The sequence below is a fragment of the Ailuropoda melanoleuca genome, chromosome 1 (assembly GCF_002007445.2).
Source record: "Ailuropoda melanoleuca isolate Jingjing chromosome 1, ASM200744v2, whole genome shotgun sequence".
In the NCBI taxonomy this organism is placed as follows: Eukaryota; Metazoa; Chordata; class Mammalia; order Carnivora; family Ursidae; genus Ailuropoda; species Ailuropoda melanoleuca.
Window position 1 is genome coordinate 40,622,034 of NC_048218.1, and position 8,303 is coordinate 40,630,336.

The 8,303-nt window shown below is 36.2% G+C and overlaps 2 non-coding genes across 2 annotated transcripts; both read right to left on the reverse strand.

The window, feature by feature from the left end:
* Positions 1 to 7,157: 7,157 nt before the first annotated feature.
* Positions 7,158 to 7,227, reverse strand: LOC117795560. Its single transcript, XR_004619625.1, has one exon. It is a non-coding gene; the product is annotated as a small nucleolar RNA U2-30 (small nucleolar RNA).
* Positions 7,228 to 7,397: 170 nt separating this feature from the next.
* Positions 7,398 to 7,477, reverse strand: LOC117795563. The gene has a single exon (XR_004619627.1). It is a non-coding gene; the product is annotated as a small nucleolar RNA U2-19 (small nucleolar RNA).
* Positions 7,478 to 8,303: the final 826 nt, after the last annotated feature.

An 8,303-nucleotide genomic window follows, 5' to 3' on the forward strand; every position in this document is an offset into this window, starting at 1 on the left:
AGGTCCCTTAAAAAGTTAAAAATTGAACTACCCTATGACCCAGCCATTGCACTACTGGGTGTTTACCCCAAAGATACAGACGTAGTAAAGAGAAGGGCCATATGCACCCCAATGTTCATAGCTGCATTGTCCACAATAGCCAAATCATGGAAGGAGCCGAGATGCCCTTCAACAGATGACTGGATTAAGAAGCTGTGGTCCATATATACAATGGAATATTACTCAGCTATCAGAAAGAACGAATTCTCAACATTTGCTGCAACATGGACGGCACTGGAGGAGATAATGCTAAGTGAAATAAGTCAAGCAGAGAAAGACAATTATCATATGATTTCTCTCATCTATGGAACATAAGAACTAGGATGATCGGTAGGGGAAGAAAGGGATAAAGAAAAGGGGGGTAATCAGAAGGGGGAATGAAACATGAGAGACTATGGACTATGAGAAACAAACTGAAGACTTCAGAGGGGAGGGGGTGGGGGAATGGGATAGACTGGTGATGGGTAGTAAGGAGGGCACGTATTGCATGGTGCACTGGGTGTTATACGCAACTAATGAAGCATCAAACTTTACATCGGAATCCAGGGATGTACTGTATGGTGATTAACATAATATAATAAAAAAAATCATTAAAAAAAATAAAAAAAAATAAAAAAAAATGTGCTTTGTTCCTAGAAAACTATGCAGCTTGTGTGACTTTTTATACACTACATTTTTTTTTCCTTCTCTCTTCAGGGATTTTTCTCAAACTTAATTTTCAACCAGCTCTTGCTGAACAGATCTCAGTAAATTACACCACCCTCTAGCTTGTTAGTGAGTCCGGAAGACAGATTTATATTTAACATCTTCTTCCTCATTCTCCATATTATATTTACCACTAAATCATCTGCATTCTCCCTCTAAATTGTGCTTCATGCCATTCCCTTATGTCCATCTCTACTTCCGCCTTTCTAGTACAAGCAAAAAGGCAATCATTTCTTGCCCAAACTACTGCAGTAACTTCCAAATTCATCATCCCATTTTCTCTCTTGATCCTCTCCAATCCAGTTTTTACAGAATAGCCAGAGGATTATTTTTAAATCATTAATTGAATTTCATGCTCTTTCTCAACTTAAGAATTTTAAGTGGCTTTGCATTGCAGTTAGAATGAAATCCAAACTCCTAATTTTTGGCTACAAGATCCCAGTTGAAATGTCTTCCCCATTATGATTATGTTGGATGGATAATTTTCATTTAATTCTTCAGATTCAGATATCTGGGTGGTAACAAAGTGAGGTCAGGGCATTTAGACCCTTAACTTCCTGCAGTTGGTTACCACGCTCCTTTCAGATGGATAGCAAGTTATTGCACATTCTCATAACTGCTCACTCCCCTGCACCTTCAGGCTCAGAGGTGGTAATGGTTTTCCACTGGTTGTTAGCTCTGGAGGAACTATATCTTCCCTCATTATTTCCTTGCTTCTTGCCCACTCTTTTGTAAGTAGTCCTTCATTAAACTTTTTACAAATTAGCCAGATTGCGTGTGCTATCTCTTTTTTGTTAGGAACATGACTGATTAAATATCTGGTAGTGGGGTGGCCTGAAAAATGGATTGGGTAGCTCCATAAATTTAAGAAATACATAGATAATCTTTTGGTAGGAAGGAATAGGACACCAATAGTCCATGGCTTACAGTGTCTTTATGATTATTCAAAATTCCACCCATATGGCACAGGCTTAAGTGAATGTAGAAATCAAGGGAGTGGAATCAAATGCTGTGGCACTTGGTCTTATGGTAACAACAGTGATTATAAAGATTATGAATTGGTTGGCTGTTTGGAAGATCCTAGAAATCATGCAGGGTGAAAAGAACAAATTCAAAGTCATGAAAATATAATCTAGAGTACAAGATAGAAATCAGAAATCTTCAAGGGCATCTTTGAATGAGTCCTCTTATTTCCTGTAGTCACAGGGCAGATATGGCTGAGGACCAAGCCCAAGGCCTGATTATCAAGGCTGCAGAGTTGTAGTGCCTGTTCAAGGCTTAATCCCATGGGACAAAGGGATCTTACCTCCCTATCCCGTCTGAGAGAAGAGATTCCCCTTGAAATGAAACTTTTAATGACTGCTACTGGTTGCAATGTCTCACAAAGAAGTGCCAGTTCTCCCAGGTATGCACCACCACTGCCCTTCATGGCTCCTCTACCCATAGAAGTTAGATCCCAACATAGACCTGATGGACACATACAAAGCCTACTCTGAAGGGTAAAGCTTATATACCCAAAAGGTTGTAGGACCACATCAGTTTGTATTAGCAGGAATCAGAAGCATATGTAAACTTGGGTTCTATGGATGTTATTTGATTGGACAAAAATGACTGATATGCATATGCCCATGTTAAATTACAGAATTTAATGTGCTGGTTTAAGCACCTAGGAGTGATTTTAATCAATTAGGTTGGCTAATTATAGGCTAGAGACATTGGTGGCCTATCATCAAAAAAGTGTTAAAGCTGAAAAGTACCTAGTGTACTGCAAAAGGAGTTAAAAGGCCCAGAGAGATAGCAATATTGAATTCATGTAATGCCACAAACTGCTCAGGTATTCCTCTAACCATACCTATCAGGAGAGCCAGAACACTTTCTCAACAGCACATTTTTTTTTTTTTAAATGCCTTAGGTGAAGGGTTACTAATAGTCACTCCTGTGGTCTGGAGATCATGTTTGGGAAGCTCTTTCACTCAATTTCCTTAACTAAATAAATCCCAACTTTGGGCTTTGTTGATTTTAGTGATAGTTAAGCATTAATACTCTGAATGGCAGAATTAAAGGGCAAAGAATAAAACCCACTTCCAATATCCCAACATCCTGGTAGTACTTACTCTCATTTGACATAAGGTTGTGATCTAAAGCCTTAGAAGTCAAAAATATGGATTTTGTATTTATTTTAAACAATTTGATGATTTTTTTCTTGTGTCTTTTAAGTCATAGTAATTAAAATTTTTTTCTTTGGCTTCTTAGCCCTTAAGACCTTTCTTCAAAGTCCAATTTGTGAAATTTGTATTGTGTGTGTGCATATTCATATAAATTTCATATATATGTATACTTCAACTGAAGTTAAAAGAGGGATCTAGATAAAAGAGTGTGGAAAAGGTTAAGATTTTCTTTAGATAGGCTCTAAAGAGCATGATTGGAAATCCACTGGTCAACTGGTCAAGGTGATTGGCTTATTATGTTTAGAATTGTCCTTTCCCTTTTTAAAAGAAAGATGATGAGTTATTGCTATCACAGGCACTATGTCCTTCAAAAACTCATCGATAATATTTAGTAGCTTGGTAATTGTTTCAGCCAATTCCTTAAGAAGCTTGGATGTATGTTATTAAGGATGTTATACATCCTTAAGAAGGGATGTATGTTATTAGGATCTGATAATTGGATGGAATCCAGTTTTTAGTGTAATGTTTGATATGAAGCTGTCCTGCTTTTACCATCCTATGATATCTAATTATTGACTGGTATAGGAAATTAAAGGAAAGTTGCTTTTGTTTTGGTAGTCTCATTGGTAGATATTTTTCCTTTTGCTATAGGCCTAGTAAAATGAAAGTAAATTTCAAGTTTATTTCTCAGGGTTCCCAAGAAGAGAACATGCATCATATAAAATACTTTATAATGTGATATTATGAATAAGATTAATGAAATTTATCAAATATGTCAGGATTTTCTTATGACAATAGATTTTAATTCACGAGAAAATCCTAACCAGCTTGCCTGAAATCAAGTTTTCAGAGGTTAACATGATAGCAATAACAATAAAAATGATGACTAATATTTGTGGAGCATTATGTACTGAGCCCTGTAGGGTAAGTACTTTATATGGATGATCTCATTGAAGTCTCAGATCAAATTGCTATGTGATATTACACTCAGTTTCACAAATGAGGGAGCCAGGCTTAGAGAGGTTAGGTAAATTTCCCATGGCCATAAACATTGTAAAAGTGGCTAAGACAGACCATGTTTAAATCCATAGTCTGTACCAAACTGTCTCCCTATTGATGGTGCTTCTCTCTAACTGTGGTGGTGAGGACAGCAGGACATGGAGAAATTTGGCCGTTAATATTCTGAAAGAAGTAGGAAATACATTAAAGGAAATTTAGAAGCCAACCAGTAAAACCATCATATTTTGTTGATGAAGAACATGAGGCACAAATAGTATGTCGCACCCATGTTGCCTGGATATACCTCTTACAAATTAAGGGAATTTAGGCCTTTCAATTCCTCAGTTTTCTCATCTATAAAATGGGAATGATAATAATAGAACGTACCTCAAAGAATCACTTCAAAATTCATTACATCCTTGTAATATGTATTTAGTTTTCCCTCTTTCTAAAGTGTAAGAACAAGAGAATTCAGGAAGTGTAAGGGTTAAAAAGAGTAACTAAATATACTTGTTACCCACAATGCATCACTTTGTATTCTAGTTTCCAGAAATGTTAGAATAAAGAATACATAAGCATTTGGCCAGGAGCATACATAGTAAAATAAAATTTAGATTCAAATTGTTAGCAGGGGTGAAAATTCTATATTTTCTTTTCTTTTGGTTTCTTGGAGCTAATTTGTAGACAAGAGGAGGTTTAGTACCTCTATGAGGATATTCCACCTCTCCAAACTATATAGCTACTATCTTGGTTAACAAGAAATGCCGAGTAGGCAGTTCTTGGCATTGGTTTATCTATGTAATAATGCCAGGGTTGCTATCTCTGAAATTATATTGGCCTTCCTTTCTTGGTCTCAAGACGGTTACTGCACGTCCAGAAATCATGGACACAGTTAAAGCAAGAAAAAGGGGGGAAGGAATGGAACCAGCCTCCTCTGTCCCTCTTATTAGGCAAAGCAAAAGCCTTCCAAAAAGGCTTCCCAGGACACTTGTGTTCATTTGCCAAAACCAAGGCCATCATGTTTCCAACTAGCCTACCAGTGTAGGCAGATAATGAAAGGTAAAGAATAGACTAGTCAACAGTATTATTCAGATATATGGTTAATTATATGTTGACCACATTTTTATATTAGCTAGGATGTATATTAATGGAAATGGGGAAACTGACCTTACAGAATATTAAATTCTAGCATATATGTCAGGTAATTTATGGTCATTGTTTAATACTCAAAACACCTTTGAGAAAATAGATGAATAAACTGAGATTCAGAAAGGTGAATTCTATTGCAAATATCTTATACATAATATTCTTTGAAAGTGGGCCTGACTGACTTGAAAGTCTGTGTTTACAGTTGGAACATGAAAAAAATGACGGAAGCTGTAGCATAACAGCCACAAATTTAATGAATGCTTATTAAATGTGAGGCATCACAAAAGTTAACATATTTTAAAATAAATTATCACATTTATCCTCACATTTGTCTTCAATAATCTTATGAAATATTTTTATCCCTATTTTAGAGATAGAATGAAGTCAGAGAAGGTGGCTATCTTTTTCAAGTTTACTTAGCTAAAAATCTGGGCCTGGGGTTGGTATCTAAATCTAAGTAATTTGCTCCCAACCACTAAAGCAGATTACTACTTGCCATCTATATTTAAGAGAGTGTTGTCTAACCTCCCATCATAACATGTGATGATTCTAGAATGAGTACAGAATATGCTTTCCAGGCAGGTGTTGGAAATGTACACTTGGGTTTTTCCTCATTTATCTGTTAAAATTGTCAGGATAAAGCGCCAGGCAAAACAGTTTTCAGAAGGAAAGGAAGTATATGTAAGGTCAGGGATGTCTGGCGTAGATCCCACTTTTGCCTGATGATCTGGCAGAGTGTGAGGTTGGAAAAGACGGTTAAACTGAGGAGGATCCTTAGAAGGAATTTATTTTACCCCTCTGACTGCAGTGCCATATTCTCTATTTAAATTCTTTTTAATGTAAATAAGACAATAGAAAACAAACAAAAAACCACCAACACCTTAAGATCAGTATTTTTTTTTTAAGATTTTATTTATTTATTTGACAGAAAGAGAGTGTGAGCAAAAGCAGAGGGAACAGCAGAGGGAGTGGGAGAAGGAGACTCTCCACTGGGCAGGGAGCCCAATGTGGGGCTCAATCCCAGGACCCTGAGATCACAACCTGAGCAGAAGGCAGCTGCTTAACAAACTGAGCTACCCAGGTGCCCCAAGATCAGTATTTCTTCACAATTCAGTAATAGCTTTAAAATTCTCTTCAGTGTATTAGAAAATTCCAGAACCAGCATCTTCATGTAAGTGAGAAAAAGGCAAGTATAAGGCGTCGTCTTTGTTAACTATCAGATGTTAGTATACACTTAGCAGGGGACTTATAATGGTCATGTGGGGGTGGAAGGATGAGAATTATTTTTTCCCCACATAGGTTCTCTTTAAAGAGGCTTTAAAGTCTTATATCCCTTTAAAAGTATTAATGAAGTGTTTCAGAAAGATGTTTCAGCACAGTTCACTGAGCAGAGTAAAAACATTTGCCCATGGATATCAAATACATAGGGAAAAAAAGCACCTACAATAACTGATGGCAACTACCAAAGGAAAAAAAAAGTTAAAAACAGGTGTGAGATTTTATTGCTAGCACAGCTACGATGACTTTATAAAATGAATTTTGTGTCTCAGGTGTCTGGCCTGAACATCTGAATAATCTTATTTCTTAAGGTGTCTGTCAGTGATCTGTTCATAATTTGTTTGGTCCATGCTTATGGATGAAACTGTACCCTTTAATGATCAGGAAAAGTGATTTTTTGCTAATCCCGAAGAAGAGGTAATTAGGCATTTCAAGTTCCTCTCGTTTCCATCAGTTTAATAACCACTCCTTTTTGTATCTTGAAACTATAAATATATATGAATATATGGTATTATATTGTAATTTGTAACATGGTTCTATGTCTTCTTTTTCCTTCTTGCTATAAGACAAACATATACATATTGAATCTCTGTGTTTTTCAGAATAATTCAAATATTTAAAACTTTATTCTGAGCTTCTAGTAATAATACTTTTAATAAGGACACAACTTCTTTATTCTAATAATAATTACAAATAATAGTCATAACTAACATTTACTGAGTTATTGCTAAGTGCTAGTCTCCTTAAATATTTCATAAGCCTAATCTCACTTAGTTTTCTCAGCAACCTAATGGAATATGTACACTTATTTTTTTTTCTTGAGCTCAGCTCAAGTGCAGAAATCTTCATAATTGCAAACGTCAGTAGTAAAACCTTTCCATCATTGCTCAGAACTGATTAGTCCTTCATATACACACATATCCTCTCCACCCTCACCCCAGTCTCATTCATCAAGTCATCAGTTACACACTGTCACCTTCACCTGCGTGCATGCACACACACCCATGCACACACACACCCACACACCTACAGCCTTTATTGTTCTAAATTACTTCTGCTTCTCAGAACTATGGAGATCATGCATCAGGTAGACTGGAAGGTCTTCTGATGCTCACATTTGGCTGTTTTCATCATTGATCCTCTTCAGTAAGAGCAGATCTCAGAAGGCACTTATTTTTATTTCACAGATGAGAAGATGATCCGCAGAGCGATATATAACCTAGCAAAGATCAACTAATTTATAAATGGAAAACTTACAAGTCTAGAGCCTCAACATATGAGACAATGCTAGAGAAATTTAGATTGTATGGGTATCTGAATTTAAAACTCTTACTTTAAAATTGTGAGGCTACATTGAATTATAACAGACTCCTGTTGGGAAAGTGGAAATAATTATGGACATTGCTCCTCACAGTTCGTAGCAATGCCTTTTGTGTATCTGGTACTCCAGTGAATGTTTGATGAACAAATAAATGAATCAGTAATAAAATACAGAGGAAAAACTAATGCCATAGTAATTTAGAACAATTGTTGCTTTATTATCTTCAAGCATATTCAAAGTATTGAAGTGTGGATATTTGTTGATACTACATAGTATGATTTCAGTGTTTTGCATTGTTGACTCTATGTGAATTATCTGTATCCATTGTTAATTTTTCTGTTGAAAATGTGTAATGTGTTTTGTATCACCTTTATCTGGATTTACCCTGGTTGACTAAGATACTTAGGAAGAGACACAGGATCAAAGCTTTTAGGTGGTAGGAGTTTAGAATGAATTGCCCCAAAGATGTGCCACTTTGGCATGCAGTTTATTTGAGCTTAAAACAGTCAAGGCCCCAAAACTCAGGAAGAAACTTTGACTTTTCCCCTAACTGCCTAAAGGAAGTTAGGTAGAGGACCTGCTGCAGAAATAGAGCTATCACCATAGATAACTACATTATAATATGAACCAGAGGTGGTAGACAA